The sequence below is a fragment of the Sminthopsis crassicaudata genome, chromosome 4 (assembly GCF_048593235.1).
Source record: "Sminthopsis crassicaudata isolate SCR6 chromosome 4, ASM4859323v1, whole genome shotgun sequence".
NCBI lineage: Eukaryota > Metazoa > Chordata > Mammalia > Dasyuromorphia > Dasyuridae > Sminthopsis > Sminthopsis crassicaudata.
In genome coordinates, this window is record NC_133620.1 from 461,773,918 (window position 1) to 461,793,497 (window position 19,580).

Sequence of the window (19,580 nt, forward strand, 5' to 3'; positions counted from 1 at the left end):
ATTATTATACTAATATTGTATACTAATAATATATATATATATAATATTATACTAAGAGATCATGGATATTAACTACTTCAGCCCTTTCACTTTGCAAATGAATAAACTGAGGTCCAACATGGACTTACCCAAGATTACTTCTGATACTCACTATCCATGGCACACTATTTCCTATCTCTAGGACTCAGTTTCCTTCTTACTAAAAGAATATGTGTGCTGTGGTGTTTATGTTTTGAAAACTTAAAAGTGTTTTGCACTTGTGAAGTGTGCCATAAAAACACTTAGCAGACATGAAGAAGGAGAAAGTGCATTCAAATTCCAGGCTGACTAAGAACTACCAACATGACTTTGAAAAAATCACTTCCCTTTCATAGGAGTTGGATTTCTCATGTCCTCTCCAGTTCTTAGCCGGACTTGAATTCAGGAACACCTGAGTTCAAATCCTGCCTCAGACACTTGTTATCTTTCTGAACTCAGTTTCTTTATCTACAAAATGAAGGGGTCATATTTATTAACATCTATTGTTTTGTTCCAGCCTAAAAATCTATAAACAATAATCCTCTGACTTTTCCTGACTTTAGTTTTCTCTTCTCATAATGAGGTCAGTGTTTTTAAAATAAGGTAGGGGGAGAAAAGGAAATAAAAAGCACCCACTATGGCACCAGGTGCCAGGTTAAAAAAATATATACATATATATATATATATATATATATGTATATATATATATATATATATACATATATATATATATATATATTTACAAATATTATTGCATTCGATGCAACTCAAAGAGATAAATGCTATTATTCTCATTCTATTTTTTGAAGAAACCAAGGCAGATGGGGTTGAGTGACTTGCCCGGGGCACACAGCTAGCAGATTTCAGTGGCCAAATCTGAATTGATTTCTTCCTGACTGAGGGCCCAGCAGTCTCTCCACTGGGCCACCAACTGCCTTTCACTCCTCATTTGATGGGATTCGCTCAAAATCTTTGGTCCCACATTTGTGTACGGTAACAGGAAAAGGATGACATTCTATACTCTTTTGAGAGGGGTGTCTCACTGCTCTGACTTTCTTCTGACTTGTAAATCCAGAGAATGGATGCGGCTTTGATGCTGAGCAACAGTGACATTCAAAGATGTTCCTCAGAAGTTCCTCGGGGCTCACAAGGGAGTCTGCCACCCCCTGCCCTCCCCTCATCAGTTTTTGAGCAATACGGATGCCAAGAAATGATCCTGATATGATTTCCCTCGCACACGGTTCAGAAGCAAGCCCTGTCAGAGCCCATCTCCCAGAGTCTGATTCACTAGGTGGTTTCATTCTGGTAGAGAGACAGTCAACAGCAGGGTTCTCAAAATAATATTTACTTCCCTCATTAGACTGACAGAAGCTTGATGCTAAGAACAGTGGGCTTTCCAATTAGACTGACTTCTGCCTCCCAGAGAGCCCTCAAATGGAGATGCAAGGGACAGGTTCACAGTCCTCTAGCACTTAATTAGCTGAGAAACAATACTTTGCTTTCTTGGTGATGAAGCTTTATGTTCACCAGTCTTCGGGCCTTAATTGTTTGTTTGAGATCATAGTCACTGTCATCATTCTTAATAATAGCTAATGGTAGTTGCTAACATTTATATAGAGCTCAAAGGCTTGGAAAGCACTTTACAAATGGTAATCTTATTTGATCCTTACAATTTTTGCGGGAGGCGGGTGCTATCATCAGCCCCATTTTACATATGAGGAAACTGAGGTAGACAGAAGTTGAGTGAACTTGATAGGTCCACACAACTATTAAGTGTCTGAGGCTAGATTTGAACTCAGGCCCAACTACCTGTCCTCCTTATCAATAGTTGTGATTTGTGCACATGTTTTATTTCCTCAACCTTCCTCCTAGACTTTAAGGGCTCTCAGAGAATAAAGGTGTGAATATGCTTTACGAGAGTATCTGAAAGCATATTCAAAACACAAATGATTTGTATGGTTGAACAATGTAGATGCCCAAATAGATGATGGCTTTTGTAATTTTGAGCTTAGAATCATGGATGAAGCTTTAAATCTCCCCTCTGACTCCGAAGAGCATAATTAAATGACCAAATAACTTAAGCTTCAGGCATCTCATCTGTAAAATGGGTATAATGTGCCTAATAGTATCTGTCTCGCAAAAGTATTGCAATGCTTAAGTTAGATCATATATGTAAAGATATAGAGATGTAGATATGGGCATATATGTGTCATATAAACCTTATTTATATAGCTACACATTTGTATATATGTATATAGAGAGACAGAGACAAAGAGATAAAGAGAGACAGACACAGAGAGACAGAAACACAGGGAGAGACAGACAGAGAGATGCAGACAGACAGAAGCAGAGACAGAGGCAGAGGAAAAGAGACGTACAGAAAGAAACAGAGTCATAGAGGCAGAGAGAGAGAGAGAAGCAGAGTAAGGCAGAGAAACAGAAACAGAGAGAGAGAGAGAGACAGACAGACAGACAGACAGACAGAAAGACAGACAGAAAGAGAGAGACAGAGAGAAAAAGAGAGACAGAGAAAGCGAGCAAGCATAAGACATAGATTAAATATAAATATAGATGTAGCTATAGATATTGGCATACAGAGATAGCCCCACAGATATTTAGATGTAGACATTTCTTTTTCTAAAACCCAAATAAATAGTTACAGAAATATTTAAACAGCAGCCTCTAATTAATAAAGTTAATCTAAACAATTTACTAATTCAAAGACTTGGGCACTCCCTCCCATCTCCTACAGAGTTCAACCCCTTGTAAACTATTGCTAGTATGGCCAAAGTGGTGATTTTTCTGAACTTCCCAAGGCTAATCACAGGACCAGCACTGGAAGGAGCCTTAGACATCATTAAGTTCAATATCCCCATTTCATAGCCGAGAAAACTAAAGAGCAGCAATATCAAGTGACTTGTCCAAGACCCTACAATTAACAAATAGCAGAGCCAGGATCTGAACCCAGTCCACTGAGCTTTTCATTTCACTTCATCCCCATGTAGCAGCTGTACACTGTATCTTTAGACCATCCCGAGCTTTACTTAGGGAAGGGTGAGGCAAACTGAAATCTAAAGCGTTCTGGCTGTATTTATACTGCTTCTGTCAGTCAACAAACTGCCTATCACACATAAGTGATAATTACTAGGAAACAAAGAGACATAAAAACGCAGTCCTACTCCCAAGCTGCTCACATCCCAATTCAAACAGAGAAAAGCTTGAATTAAGCATCTGCTTTTCAAAGATAATTAGTTAAAATAGGAAGCATCAGATGACCCTTCAGTAACTTTTCTTTATATTGCATAGACCCCAACTCCTTAAACTGTGGATCATTAACCAATAGGGAGTCTCATAACTGAATGTGAAGGTTGTGCAATTATTATTTATTATCAATAAATGTTTGATTTGTACACCTATTTTATATATTTATATACCTGGGGTCACATAAAAATTTCTCAGGTGAAAAGCAGTCATGAGTGGAAAAACTTTTTTTTTTTTTTTTTTTTTTTTTTTTTTTTTTTTAAATTTATTTTTATTTTATTTTATAATTATAACATTTTTTGACAGTACATATGCATGGGTAATTTTTTACAACATTATCCCTTGCACTTACTTCTATTCAGATTTTTTCCCTTCCTCCCCCAAACCCCTCCCCCAGATGGCAAGCAGTCTTATATATGTTAAATATATTACAGTATAATTTAGATACAATATATGTGTGTAGAACCGAATTTTTTGTTGCACAGGAAGAATTGGATTCAGAAGGTAAAAATAACAGTTTACATTCATTTCCCATTGTTCCTTTTCTGGATGTAGCTGGTTCTTTCCATCATTAATCAATTGGAATTGGATTAGCTCTTCTCTATGTTGAAGAAATCCACTTCCATCAGCATACATCCTCGTACCGTATCATTGTTGAAGTGTATAATGATCTTCTGGTTCTGCTCGTTTCACTCAGCATCAGTTGATGTAAGTCTCTCCAAGCCTCTCTATATTTCTCCTGTTGGTCATTTCTTATAGAACAATAATATTCCATAACATTCATATACCATAGTTTACCCAACCATTCTCCAATTGATGGACATCCATTCATCTTCCAGCTTCTAGCCACTATGAAAAGGGCTGCCACAAACATTTTGGCACATACAGGACCCTTTCCCTTCTCTAGTAGTTCCTTGGGGTATAAGCCCAGTAGTAGTATGGCTGGGTCAAAGGGTATGCACATTTTGATAACTTTTTGGGCATAATTCCAGATTGCTCTCCAGAATGGTTGGATTCTTTCACAACTCCACCAACAATGCATCAGTGTCCCAGTTTTCCCACAGCCCCTCCAACATTCATCGTTATTTGTTCCTGTCATCTTAGCCAATCTGACAGGTGTGTAATGATACCTCAGAGTTGTCTTAATTTGCATTTCTCTGATCAATAGTGATTTGGAACACTCTTTCATATGAGTGGAAATAGTTTTAATTTCATCATCTGAAAATTGTCTGTTCATATCCTTTGACCATTTATCAATTGGAGAATGGCTTGATTTCTTATAGATTAAAGTCAATTCTCTGTATATTTTGGAGATGAGGCCTTTATCAGAACCTTTAACTGTAAAAATTTTTTCCCAATTTGTTACTTCCCTTCTAATCTTGTTTGCATTAGTTTTGTTTGTGCAGAAACTTTTTAATTTGGTGTAATCAAAATGTTCTATTTTGTGATCAATAATGGTCTCTAGTTCTCCCTTGGACACAAACTCCTTCCTCCTCCACAAGTCTGAGAGGTAAACCATCCCATGTTCCTCCAATTTATTTATGATTTCGTTCTTTATGCCTAAATCTTGGACCCATTTTGATCTAATCTTAGTATGTGGTGTTAAATGTGGGTCCATGCCTAGTTTCTGCCATACTAATTTCCAGTTTTCCCAGCAGTTTTTGTCAAATAATGAATTCTTATCCCAAAATTTGGGATCTTTGGGTTTGTCAAAGATTAGATTGCTATTTTTATTCACTATCTTGTCCTGTGAACCTAACCTATGCCACTGATCAACTAGTCTATTTCTTAGCCAATACCAAATGGTTTTGGTGACTGTTGCTTTATAATATAGCTTTAAATCAGGTACACTTAGACCACCTTCCTCTGACTTTTTTTTCATTAGTTCCCTTGCAATTCTCGACCTTTTATTCTTCCATATGAATTTTGTTGTTATTTTTTCTAGGTCATTAAAATAGTTTCTTGGGAGTCTGATTGGTATAGCACTAAATAAATAGATTAGTTTGGGGAGTATTGTCATCTTTATTATATTCGCTCGGCCTATCCAAGAACATTGAATGTCTTTCCAATCATTTAAATCTGACTTTATTTTTGTGGCAAGTGTTTTGTAATTTTGCTCATATAATTCCTGACTCTCCTTTGGTAGATATATTCCCAAATATTTGATACTATCGACTGTTATTTTGAATGGAATTTCTCTTTGTATCTCTTGCTGTTGGATTGTGTTGGTAATGTATAAAAATCCTGAGGATTTATGTGGATTTATTTTGTATCCTGCGACTTTGCTAAAATTCTGAATTATTTCTAATAGCTTTTTAGCAGAGTCTTTGGGGTTCTCTAAGTATACCATCATGTCATCTGCGAAAAGTGACAATTTGATTTCTTCATTTCCTACTCTAATTCCTTGGATCTCTTTCTCGGCTCTTATTGCCAAGGCTAGAGTTTCTAGTACTATATTGAATAGTAATGGTGATAGTGGGCAACCTTGTTTCACTCCTGATCTAACAGGGAAAGGTTCTAGTTTATCACCATTACATATGATGTTTACTGAAGGTTTTAAATATATGCTCCTTATTATTTTAAGGAATAGTCCATTTATTCCTATACTCTCAAGCGTTTTTAGTAGGAATGGATGTTGGATTTTATCAAATGCCTTTTCTGCATCTATTGAGATGATCATATGGTTTTTATTAATTTGATTATTAATATGGTCAATTATACTAATAGTTTTCCTAATATTAAACCAGCCCTGCATTCCTGGTATAAATCCCACTTGGTCATAGTGTATTATTCTGGGGATGATTTTCTGAAGTCTATTTGCTAATATCTTATTTAAGATTTTAGCATCAATATTCATTAAGGAAATTGGTCTATAGTTTTCTTTCTCAGTTTTCGATCTACCTGGTTTAAGTATCAGTACCATGTCTGTGTCATAGAAGGAATTTGGTAGGACTCCTTCAATCCCTATTTTTTCAAATAGTTTACATAGCATTGGAGTTAGTTGTTCTTTAAATGTTTGGTAGAATTCACCTGTAAATCCATCTGGTCCTGGGGACTTTTTCTTAGGAAGTTGGTTAATAGCTTGGTCTATTTCTTTTTCTGAGATGGGACTATTTAGACTACTTACTTCTTCCTCTGTTAATCTGGGCAAGCTATATTTTTGAAGGTATTCTTCCATTTCATTTAAGTTATCAAATTTATCGGCATAAAGTTGAGCAAAGTAGCTCCTAACTATTGTTCTAATTTCCTCTTCATTAGTGGTGAGTTCACCCTTTTCATTTTCAAGACTATCAATTTGCTTTTTCTCTTTCCTTTTTTTAATCAGGTTTACTAAGGGTTTGTCTATTTTGTTGGTTTTTTCATAAAACCAACTCTTAGTTTTATTAATTAATTCAATAGTTTTTTTACTTTCAATTTTATTAATCTCACCTTTTATTTTTTGAATTTCAAGTTTTGTGTTTGTCTGGGGGTTTTTAATTTGTTCCTTTTCTAGCAATTTTAGTTGTAAACCCAATTCGTTGGCCCTCTCTTTCTCTATTTTATGCAAGTAGGCCTGTAGAGATATAAAACTTCCCCTAATTACTGCTTTGGCTGTATCCCACACATTTTGGTATGATGTCTCATTATTGTCATTTTCTTGGGTGAAGTTATTAATTATGTCTATGATTTGCTGTTTTACCCAATCATTCTTTAGTATAAGATTATTTAGTTTCCAATTATTTTTTGGTCTATTTTCCCCTGGCTTTTTATTAAATGTTATTTTGATTGCATTATGGTCTGAAAAGGATGCATTTACTATTTCTGCCTTACTGCATTTGATTTTGAGGTTTTTATGCCCTAGTATATGATCAATTTTTGTATAGGTTCCATGAACTGATGAGAAGAAAGTATATTCCTTTCTGTCTCCATTTAGCTTTCGCCAAAGATCTATCATATCAAACTTTTCTAGTATTCTATTTACCTCTTTGACTTCTTTCTTATTTATTTTGTGGTTTGATTTATCTAATTCTGACAGTGCAAGGTTGAGATCTCCCGCTATTATAGTTTTGCTATCTATTTCCTCTTGCAGCTCTCTTAATTTCTCTTTTAAGAATTTAGATGCTGCACCACTTGGTGCATACATGTTTAATATTGATACTGCTTCACTATTGATGCTTCCCTTTAGCAGGATATAATGCCCTTCCTTATCTCTTTTAATTAGATCAATTTTTGTTTTTGCTTGATCTGAGATGAGGATGGCTACTCCTGCTTTTTTGGTTTTGCCTGAAGCATAATAGATTCTGCTCCACCCTTTTACTTTTAGTTTGAATGTCTCATCCTGTTTCAGGTGTGTTTCCTGTAAACAACATATAGTAGGATTCTGACTTTTAATCCAGTCTGCTAACTGCTTCCTCTTTATGAGGCAGTTTGCCCCATTCACATTTATGGTTAGAAGGACTAATTCTATATTGCTTGCCATCCTATTAACCCCTGCTTATGCTTTTTCCCTTTCCTTCCCTTTTACCCTCCTATCCAGTATTAAACTGGTAAACACCACTTGCTTTTCACAGCCCTCCCTTTTTAGGATCCCTCCCCCACCTTAAAGATCCTCCCCTTATTTTATCCCTTTTCCTCGAAATTACTGTATTCCCTTCCCCTTAGCTTACTCCTTCCCTTTCACTTTTCAATGAAGTGGAAGAAGTTTCACCATAAATCGAATATGTCTATTGATACACGCTATGTTCATCTCCCTCCTTTCTTTCTCTCAGATATAATAGGTTACCTTTGCCTCTTCATGAGATATAGTACCACCACTTTATACTTTTTTATGATATAATCTCCTTTCCACCTCTAGTTTCTAAGACAAATTGTACATATGTTCTTTACATATTTTTTTGACAGAAGTATAGTTCTCAAGATTTCTTTTTACCTTTTTTAGAAGTCTCTTGAGTTCTGTATTTGAAGATCAAACCTTTTATGTAGGTCTGGTTTTTTCATCAAAAATAGATGGAATTCATTTATTTCGTTAAATGTCCATCTTCTTCCCTGGAAAATGATGCTCATTCTTGCTGGGTAAGTCACTCTTGGCTGCATACCAAGTTCCTTAGCCTTTCGGAATATCATGTTCCAGGCCCTGCGTTCTTTTAATGTGGACGCTGCTAGATCCTGTGTTATCCTTATTGTGGATCCTCCATATCTGAATTGTTTTTTTCTAGCAGCTTCCAATATCTTTTCCTTTGTCTGATGGTTCTTGAACTTGGCCACTATATTTCTTGGCGTTTTGATTTTAGGGTCCCTTTCAGTAGGTGATCGATGAATTTTCTCAATGTCTATTTTACCCTCTGTTTCCAAAACGTCTGGGCAGTTCTCTTTGATAATTTCCTCAAAAATGGTGTCCAAGCTCTTTTTTTCCTCCCATTTTTCAGGGAGTCCGATTATTCTCAAATTGTCTCTCCTGGATCTGTTTTCCAGGTCTGTTGTCTTTCTGGTAAGGTACTTGACAGTCTTTTCAATTGTCTCATTTCTCTGGTTTTGCTTGACTCCCTCTTGGTTTCTCCTTGAGTCATTCATTTCTACTTGTTCCAGTCTAATTTTCAATGATGTATTTTCTTCACTCACTTTTTTTATATCTCTTTGTAATTGTCCAATTGAGTTTTTATCTTCTATGGAATTTTTTTCCATTGTATTTTTTAGAGAGCTGATTTCTTTTTCCAGCTCTCTAATCCTGTTTTCCTTGGAGTTGTTTACCTTTTCCAGCTCACTAATCTTGTTTCTCAATGATTTGATTTCTTTATCCACTCTGTCTTTGAATGCATGGGATGACTTCTCCAGGCTCTCCTGCCAAGCCTCCCTTTCCTTTTCCCATTTCTCCTCCAGCTCTCTTGTGAGAGCCTTTTTGATTTCCTCTATGAGGTTCTTCTGTATTGAGGAGCAGCTTATATCCCTCCCAGGGGATACATCTGGGGACATTCTGTTCCTAGTCTCTTCAGCATTTGAAGTCTGCTCCCTCTCCACACAGAAGCTGTCAATGGTTAGAGCCCTTTTGAATTTTTTGTTCATTTTGTCAGAGTAGGAATCAAAGAAAACAAACTGACAAGAGAAACAATTGGTCTGTTTTGCGGGGGATAGGGCTGGATGGTATTAATGGGCTTCCTCTACAGACTGGGGGTAGGGCAGCAGAGAGCCACTAACAGAACAGCAATGACTGTACTGAGTCTGCGCTCTGAGGCTCCGAGAACGCACCGAGTCAGTCCAGGTGGGGGTTGGGGGTGGCCGGGCTCTGAGAGACGCTGGCTTTCTGGGGTTTTAATCTTCACCTCCAGTGTTTACACCCTCTCCACCGCTCCTGGCTTGCTGCCAAGACGGAGCATCCACACTGGGGCAAAAGCCCTTTCACAAAAACGACAGAGATCACACCCCTCCCCCTCCGGTCTGAGCTGTGTGAGCTGCCTGTCTTGCTCTGGCTGTCTGCCCTCAGTCTGCGCCCAGTCTGATTGACCCTCCCCCGAACAAACACAGACCTTTTCTGGCGACTTTCAAGGATGTCTTCTCTTGGTGATAATTTGTGGATTTCTTTCTGGGTCAAGCATTAAGTCAGAGGCTTGTCATGAAGTAAGTTCTGAGAGAAAACGAGGAGCTCAAGCAGCTGTCTGCCTCCACGCCGCCATCTTGGCCGGAAGTCTCGAGTGGAAAAAACTTAAGAAGCCCTGGTGTAGACACAGAAAAAAGTTTAGAATTTGAACCTTGATCTTAAGAAGCTAATATTTCAATTGCAGAGATAGCTATAAGAAAGTGAGAGAAAAGTTAAATAAAAAGTCAAAAACCAAATATCAGGCAGCTATTCATTTCTTTGTAAAGTTTCAAAGTCAGATTACATTACATCTTATTCATATACATACACATTTGTATATTTATATATTATATATAAATATATTATAAACATAATACATGTAATATATAAATATATTATATATATGTACATATATATACATATATACATATACATATATATGTATATATAAAGAGAGACAGAGACAGAGACAGAGAAATAAAGAGAGACAGACACAGAGAGAAACACAGAGACAGATAAAGACAGAGAGATGGAGTCTTTTCTACAATGCCATGATCTCCCAACAGGAAACAGGAAAACACTCTGTACAGTGATTTTCACATCAATGGATAGAATGACTATTAGAGGAGATTCTCTATACTCTAAAATATTTTGATTTGCATGTTTTGTCGTAGCAAAGACCTGGGAACAAAGTAGTTGTCCATTGAATGATAAATAGATAAATAAATAATGATACATGAGTGTGATACAGTATTACTGTGCTATAAAACATGAGGAAGATAGTGAATTCAGAGAAGTCTGGAATGATTTACGTGAACTGATGCAAAGTGAATATGGTAAAGAGAAGCACGATCCTAAGATTGAATGATCCCTAAAGTCTCTTCCCCATCTAAATCTGTATTTGGCACAAGAGGATAGGTTCAACAAAAATTGAGAGAGAAGAATAAGATGATTTGAGATTGGATTTGATGGGAAGTGATTCACAAAGGAAGTACAAACTTGAACTTCAAGGTTAAAATTGGACCAGGAAAGGAGTGAGTCCATATTGGTCTAAGAAGTATTAAGATCTTGAACTAAGTATAATTAACAAGATCTTGTCTGTTCAGCGTTGATAGGATTTATAGCTGGAAGGGAGCTAAAGACCATTAGGTTCAACCCTTTCCCCGGTGATGAAAGGTTTCAGGGTTCAGAGAGTTAAAGTGATTTTTCCCAGGGTCACATAGGTAGTAAAATCTGCAAAATTTGCACTTAGTCTTCCCTTTTTGTGATTTTCCAGAGTAAGCTAAATTTTATAATCCTGTTTTGGTGTCTTCCATTGAATTTCCTTGTCATGGCTGGCCAAACATGAAATTAATCATTTCATACGCATTACATGGCACACCAGGTTGAACCAACTCATCCTTTCTTTCTCTCTTCTCATGACTCCTTAGGCTTTCTGGGAAAAAAATTCTGATTGGATTCATTAAATCATCATGCAAGTATTGGCACCCAATACTGTAGAAGAATTTTTGATGAAGAATTTTGCAAGAGGACTTTTCCAAATAAATCACATAATATAAATCTAGTTCAAATATATTTTTAAAAATACACCAACACAGGGGCAGCTAGGTGGTGCAGTGAAGTCAGGAGGACCTGAGTTCAAATTTGTCCTCAGATACTTAACACTTCCTTGCTGTGTGACTCTGGGCAAGTCACTTAATCCCAATTGCCTCAAACAAACAAACAAAAAATGAAGAAAGAAAAAGAAATGGAAATACACAAACATAAACTGAGGTTCTGGAGTCAGGGGACCTGAATTTGAATTCTACCTTTAACACTACTCCTATAATCATAGTCAAGCCCCTGGCCCTAAATTTCTTTTTAAAAATGAAATTAGATTAGCTGGCTTCTCATATCACTTCATGCTCTAGAGCTGCAAGCTTACATTCTGTTAACTAAATAGAGTCTAATAAATTGTCCAATTCTATGATTTTTCACACCCATGGAATTACAGTAGCAATCTTAGCTCATTTGTACTCTCTTATTCTAAAGGCTGTCTGATTGGCCTGGAGTCTGATTGCTTGGGTTTACTCTAGAGCACCCTGTCTTTGTCAAGGATGTCCTATATAATCCAGCCTGGCCCCATGATCTTTTGTCAGCTTCCTGCACAAAAGCTCGCTGTCAACTAATATTGGTTTACAATGTGTCCTTTCAGTGAAATATTCATAAGAAGTTAATTATTTTTTGAAAATAGTTCTTTTCTAGGACACGCTGTTTTCATTCTGAGGGTAGTTCTTTTTTTTTTTTTTTTTTTTTTTAATTTAGATTCAATTAAATGGTTCAACATAGCCAGTTTCTCTTTGCCTAGTGTGTCTCTAAAGTCCATTGTCATGGATGCATGATGCCCAGAGGCAATCCTAAAGGAAAGAAATCAATTTGGAATTATGCAAAGAAAGTGACTAAAATGTCCATCTCCATTGACTCAGAGAGCCTTCTATTAGGCAGATACTGTAAGGAGCTCAGTGGTGAAAGGCGAGATTCTCTATCCCCCCCAAATATTTTGATTTGAATGCTTTATACTAACAAAGAACTGGGAGCATTGAATGATAAATAGATAGACAAATAATGACACATGATGTACTATAGTGTTACTGTGCTATTAAAAAACGTGATGAAAGTGAATTCAGAGAAGTCTGGAATAACTTCTATGAACTGATGCAAAGTGAATATAGTAAATAGAAATAGGAAAACGGTACGTACATGATTTTAACATCAATGGATAGAATGACAGCTAGAGAATAATTCAAGATGTATTTTGGGAAAAGTATAAAGAATAAGTTTAGGTCTCAAAGAAGAGATATAAGAAAGCATCTCTCCTTGCTTCTTTGCAGAGGTGAAGGATCATGGGTATGGAGAACCACAAACAATATCAGACATTTTTGGTATAATAACAAACTAAGAGTCTAATCTAGTATGTTGTGGACCTAATTTTATTTCTTTCTCCAAAAAATTATTATGTTGCATGGTTCTCCATACTAATGATTAATATTGAACTTATGGTCCCCTGAGGCCATCATCTCCTTTTCAAATAATTCTTATTAAGCGAAATCTTTATCTACTAAAGCTAATAATTGATATTTTGAGTCCCAAAGGCATTAATTTACACATTGAGATGATCACTGGTCCTGTGATTTCCACTGTTTAGGAGATTTTTAATGGAAGCTAGCATCTTGTCTGCAACTTATAGTCTTGGAGGCTGTCTAAAATACTCAGGGATTGCTTAACTTACTCATGGTTCCATAGCCAGTATCTGACAAATGTTAGGTTTGAAGCCAAGTTATCCTCTCTCTCTGCACACTATATCACACTTCTCTTATCCAGGTTAAATGTAACATTTCATCTTGTTGCTTTCAGCTCACCATTCTAATCTAGTTGAGATGTTTTTGATGTCTTAATATTTTTTGTTTCTGTTATTCTGTTAAATTCCTTACTGGTTACATGTCATTTCCGGGTTTACCCACCAGGGGGCTTTTATTGAACCCTGTGCACTTTTTTATTTTTTTAGAGATTACAGTCCATATGTCTGAATTACACAGGAGTAGTAATAGAATACTCATAGTAAAAATAATTGAATTTCTTTTATTAAAAGCTCGTGACCATTAAAGGGGTTTTGTAACTTCCTGAAGGTTTTTCAGACATCTCTCCTTCTTTTGTTCAATTCTGGGTTCAAGTCCTTGCTGATCATCAATGATATATATGTGTGTGTGTGTGTATATATATATATATATATATATATATATATATATATATATATATATATATATATATATACACACACATATATGTCTATATGTATCTCTCTATATATACACACATACATATATGCATACACATAACTATTATCTATATGTATATCTAGCTATCTCTCTCTCTATTTATATGCACACACATATCTATGTCTATATGTATCTCTATATATATACATACACATATCTATACCCTTATGATATCTAGCTACATCTCTCTCTCTTTCTCTCTCTCTCTCTCTGTATATATATATATATATATATATATATATATATATATATATATATATATATATACACACACACAGATGCACACACATATCTATGTCTATATGTATCTCTCTATATATATATACATACATATATAGATACACATATTTATACCTATATGTATATCTAGCTATCTCTCTATATATATATACATTTATATATGCACACACATATCTATATATGTATATCTATTTTTATCTCTATATATATATATACATATATGCATATAAATATCTATATTTATCTCTCTCTGTCTCTCTCTCTCTGTCTCTCTCTCTCTCTCCATATATATATATATACATACACAGAAATACAAATAAACCCTTCCCACATGGAACTTACATTCTTGTGGTATGATTGTGGGAAGAGTAATATGTTTACAGAAAAGTAAATATAAGATATATATCATTTGTTTTTCATTTTCAAAGAGAAACAATAACATCATGGGTGATGTCTTGACTAGTATGTGAATTATATGTAAGTGTTATAGAGCTGCCAAAATAGTCAGCCTTATTCTTTTCTAGAATCAGTGAAATCCAGCAGTAAGACAAGGCAAAACGACTGACAAATGCCCAACATACAGTAGATAATCTTGGATTCTTTGATGTCTGACCAAAGTTGAAGTGCCCACTTTGAGTACCTTTGTGGCTTTTGGAACAAACTTCTCATGTGTCCATTCTTCTGGGGAAAGGAAGTCTTTTTATTCTTGGGGGAAGCACCTTTCTAGCTTACCAGCAGGCTTGACACTCATTGGTTACCCTCAAGATTTTACACAAGTGAATAGGTACTTTTTTTTTTTTTTTGATGGAGTTGAGGGATGACCAAGAATAAGAGGAATTGAGAAGATTATCATGAAGGAGGTGGTAGGTGGGCTTGAATTTGAAGGGAGTATTCCACGGATGAGCAATAGCCTTTGTAAAAATCATGGAGGTAGGAAATGGAACAATATATTCAAGGAACAGTAAGCCAGGCAGTTTGACTGGATAATAGAGTATGTGAAGAGAATAATATGTAATCAGCTGGGAAAGATAGCTATGATTGTGAGAGGTTCTGAATGTCAAAGAGTTGAATTTCTATTTTATCCTCAAGGCAATATGGAGCCAAAGAATTTTCTTGAGCCCAGAAAATACATGCTTTAGGAATATTAATTTGACAGCTGTATGGAGAATAGATTGAAAAGAGCGTGAGACTGGATGGAGGAGACTAATTAGAAAGTTATTGCCAGCGTCTAGGTGAGAGGTGATGAGGTCCTGTACTAGGATGGATGTAGTGAGAGGAGTGGGAAGGAAATTGATATGAGAGATTTTTAAGGTGTGGGATTGACAAGATTTGGCAATTTATTAGATACGAGGATGAGTGAGAGTGAGGGGTTAAGGATTACTGCTAAGCTGTGAGGATGGGAGACTGGAAATATAGTGATTCCCTTAATAGATCAGGGGAAGTAAAGTGTAGGGGTAAATTTTGGGGAACGATGTTTTTCATGAGTTTGAGATGTCCATAGGATAACCAATTGGAGATTTCCAGAAGGCAGTTGGATATGCAGAGGACAGGAGCCCAGGAGAGAAGTGAGGCCCAGGTATATAGATTCTTAAGTTATCTTCATGGGAGGATGATTGAGGCCATGACAGGTGAATGGGATCAATGGAATAGAAGAGAAGATTACCCAGGAGAGAACCCTGAGCTACACTCACTCAGAAAGGGGAATAACATGGTGGATGACCATATAAACAAAACTGAGAAGGAAGAAGAGAGCCGTGTCACAATAGTGTAATAGAAATGAAGGAGGAGAGTATTTCCAGAAGAAAGGGGTCCATCAAGAAGGAGTACCGACACAAGACCTTTGGCGCTAGAAGTTTCGAAGGCCATCCCAAGATTAATTTCAGTTAAACAGTGGGACTGGAAACCACGTTACCAAAGTCCTGAGAGGTGAGTGGAAGGTAAGAAAATGGTGGCAGAGAGTATAGAAGTCAATTGTTCTAACAGTCTACACAGTACCTGGCATGCGGTAAACACTTAGGAAATGCTTGTCAACTTGAGTTTCCTTGAGGTTTGATTTTAGATGGGAAAAGAGATGGAGAATGAGAATTTGAGTGATGATAAGGTCAAGTAGGGATGGGTGAGCTTGGTATGGAGCAACAGAGAAGGAACCAGTGGATTAGAAGAATTTGAAAAGGAAGGAGAAGGAGGTGAGGGAAGGTGCCTGGAGCTGTCCACAGAAAGTGTCTGTATTTGTATCTGTATTTCATAACATACTCCCACCAGAAAAACAATTGCATAAGACTAAGTCTGACTTTCTACGGCAATCTGTACTAGGAGGGTAACTGGTTTGAACACAGCAGGGCCTTCCTTTAATTCTCTTCTTGGGACTTCAGTGCCGCGAGCAGGAAGGGCTGGAGCAATTCCAAGGAGTAGGCTCCGTTTGGATAGTTGATGATTTTCTGCCTCTAAAAAAGGTGCAGAGAAAACATACACACCCAACTCAAACCAGGCAACACATTTTAAATGACACAAATTAAAAATTAATTACCTGTTGGTTTATTCATTTGTTGGGCTCAGGCTTTTTGGCTGTCAGCAGGGACAGAGCAGGGCTGTGGCATCCCAGGCAGGCAGGTGTGCTTGGCAGCAAAGACACAGCAGCTGGTGAGAGCGAGAAGTGTTGATAGGGGGAAGGTGGGAACAGCCTGTCTTGGCCAAGGTCATTCACAGGCCCCGGTGCAGGTGATGTTGCTGACGGGCGTTCACAGAAACCAAAGGTGCCACGTGGGAAATGGAAGAAGCCATGAGAGGTCTGAAGATTTGAGGATGACCGGAAAGATCTACCTGCTACTAGTGAGTAGCCCACCATTAATATTGGTTTAAGAATTCTCCCCCCATTTAAAATGCCAATTTATTCATTCAACAAACCTTTCTCAAGTACCTTCAATGGACAAAGAACTAAAGGGTGTTATTGACAGAGGTGGGGAGGTAGGATGGGAGAGGGGAAGGTGAACAAGATGGACGATCGTATTGAATTAGGGGTCTCCCAGTGAGGAAACTTCCTCCACCAATAAGCAGCTGCTCTGAAACTTCCAGACTTAACAGAGTTCTGAAGCATTGTTTGGCTAGGATCACAAAGCCCAGATGGATCAGGGCAGATCAGTAACCGAGATTTTTCTGACTCTAACTGGGCTCTGGTTATGGGTCAGAAAAATCTCTGGTTCATCCTGCTTGTCAACTTGACAAGTTGTCTATGGCTCAGCCAGCCCTTTCACCCTGCCCTTTCTCTGAACTGCCCTCCCTCTATCCCCTTTTCCAAAATACAAACGCTTAGTTTTCTAGATGATTAAAATTTCCTTGCCCTTGACCAAAGGGAAGAAATGAAATCGATTCACCTATTACCCCTTGTTATATAATGGAAAGCGCACTTTAGGTCAGAAGACTCGGGTTCCATTTCTGATGCCTTCCACCTCTGTGACAAAATCTTGTAATTTCTCTGAACTTCAGTTTCCTCCCCTGTAAAATGAGAGAGTTGAACTTAGTCCCTGAAGTCCCCTTTATCCTTAGACTTGGAATCCCAGGATTTCCTGACCTTGGAGTAGATTGGGTGATGCTGAAACATGGATACACAGGCACTTGCCAGATTTTGATGTAGCCATGGGACAATACCTGATGGCAGGCTCTGGAAAGACCAGTGTGGACTTGCCCAAGGCCACAGTTTTCTGAGGCTTCCTGGGAATATCTTTGGCTGCAAGTTTTGTCCATCCTTCCCGAGAACCACTTTGGGGATGTTGAGCTACATCCCAGTGAGAGAGGGCAAGGACGCTGGATAGCCTAGTGACCCCTCCATGTCAGCCCCATGGCCTTTTTTGGCTTCTCCCTCTTGGTTGTTTATTTAACTTACTGAAGATCTCATTGAGGTAGAGTCCTCCAAGTGAAGTACGACCTCTCCTCCCTATACCAATGGAGATAATTTTGCTCAGTATCCTAGAGAGAACACCAAAATAGTAAGAGTCACAGAATAAATATGTGTCAGAAATAGGATTTGAAGAATAAAAACAGCTTTAAGATTTGTGAAAGCTTTATAAACACCCTCTCAATCAGTGCCCACAAAAGCCCCGTGTGGTAATTATTTTCATTATTGATATTGAACAGATGGGAAAACTGAGGCTAAGAAAAGTCATAACTTGTCTAAGGTTGCATACGAGATCCTAATAGGTGACTTTGGAGAGATTTTAACCAGCATAATACTGGCTCCAAGGTTGGTTATCCTTTTTAGCACAGTGCCTCCCTGCCTTTCTCTTTTCTTTTCCAGTCTTTTCTCTTCCCTTTCTTATGGTGGTCTCTTTCATCACTTGCTTATACATACTTGATGATCCAGGGACACTTAACCAATCTTACTATTCCTGCTACAGGACACTCCATTACTTGACCTTTTTCAATGGTTGTCACCCAGATCTACAATTCTTTCCTTCTTCATCTTCCCTTCCTGGTTTCCTTGGCTTCCTCGGATCTGAAATAAAATCGCATCTTCTCGGAGATGCTTTTTCCAATGTCCATTAATATAGTTATTTGCACACAGTTGTTTATACGTTTTTTCTTCAATTAGATTGTGAACTTCCTTAGAGCAAGGATTTTTTACAGCCACATTTTGTATCCTCGGTACTTAGAATAATGTCTGACACACGATTAGTGCTTAATAAAAGCTTTCTGCCTGTTTGTTGACTGATTGACAAAACGAATCACTGCTCTCAGTGTTGCCTGGCTCGTCTAATTCTTCTGTGAGCCCTTCTAGTAGCAACAAAAAAGCACGATGGGGACTTAAAAACAAATATGATGCAACCTTAAGAATAGGGTTGATAGAGCGTGATGAGTGTCTAGACAAATAATTACAATCAGAAAAAAAGAGATTTCCCTGGTGGGGGTTCTGTAGAAAGAAGAGAAGAGGAAGAAGATGTGAATTTGAGATGAGAGCTGCTAGACATGTAGGCTTTTAGGAGATAGAGATAACAGTAGGGAGCATTCTTCTCCTGAATGATAAAATGCGCCAAGGCATGGAGATGGGCAAATGGCCAATAGTTCTGTTGGATTAGAGCCTGTGTGAAGGAGTGATAAGGCTCTAAAAGTGGATAGGGCCTTGAGGACTAAGCTGTTGAATTTGAACTTTTTTGGTGGTCAATAAGAGAGTGATTAAAAGTTTTGAGCAGCTGGGCATGTGGCAAGAGAGAGAGAGAGAGCAGATGGATGGACCAACATGTTGCTCTGATATCAGTAAAATATAAAAAAGATACAGAAGGAGGTTTCCAGTCAGCTTCTATGGATGATCTCTGGGACAAATCATGCAATCAACAAGCATTTACTAAGTACTTATTATGTGCCGGGTGCTATCCGAGGTTCTAGAGATATGAAGAAAAAATGAAAAAGGTACTTGCCTTCAAGTTGCTTACATTCTAATGGGAAGAAATCGTGAACATAAGTAGCTATTACAAGATACACATAGAATAGGCAGGGGAGAGATAGACAAATAGACAATGAGAAGAAAGAAAATAGAGAGACATGAGAGACACAAAGAGAGACAGAGACAAAGAGAAAACAGAGACACAGACCTACAGAGAGAGAGATGCAGAGAGAAACAGAGCTATACAGAAAGAAATATAGAGAAAGACAAAGACAGAGATAGAGAGAAATGGAGAAAGAGACAGAGACACAAAGAGAGAGAG

The 19,580-nt window shown here is 37.4% G+C and overlaps 1 long non-coding RNA gene across 1 annotated transcript in view; it reads right to left on the bottom strand.

Moving 5' to 3' along the window:
• Positions 1–16,908, bottom strand: part of LOC141541459 (uncharacterized) — an 89,250-nt gene extending 72,342 nt beyond the window's left edge. Inside the window, exon 1 of the long non-coding RNA XR_012481811.1 lies at positions 16,412–16,908. This is a non-coding gene — a long non-coding RNA (uncharacterized LOC141541459). The remainder of the gene's footprint in view (positions 1–16,411) is intronic.
• Positions 16,909–19,580: the final 2,672 nt, after the last annotated feature.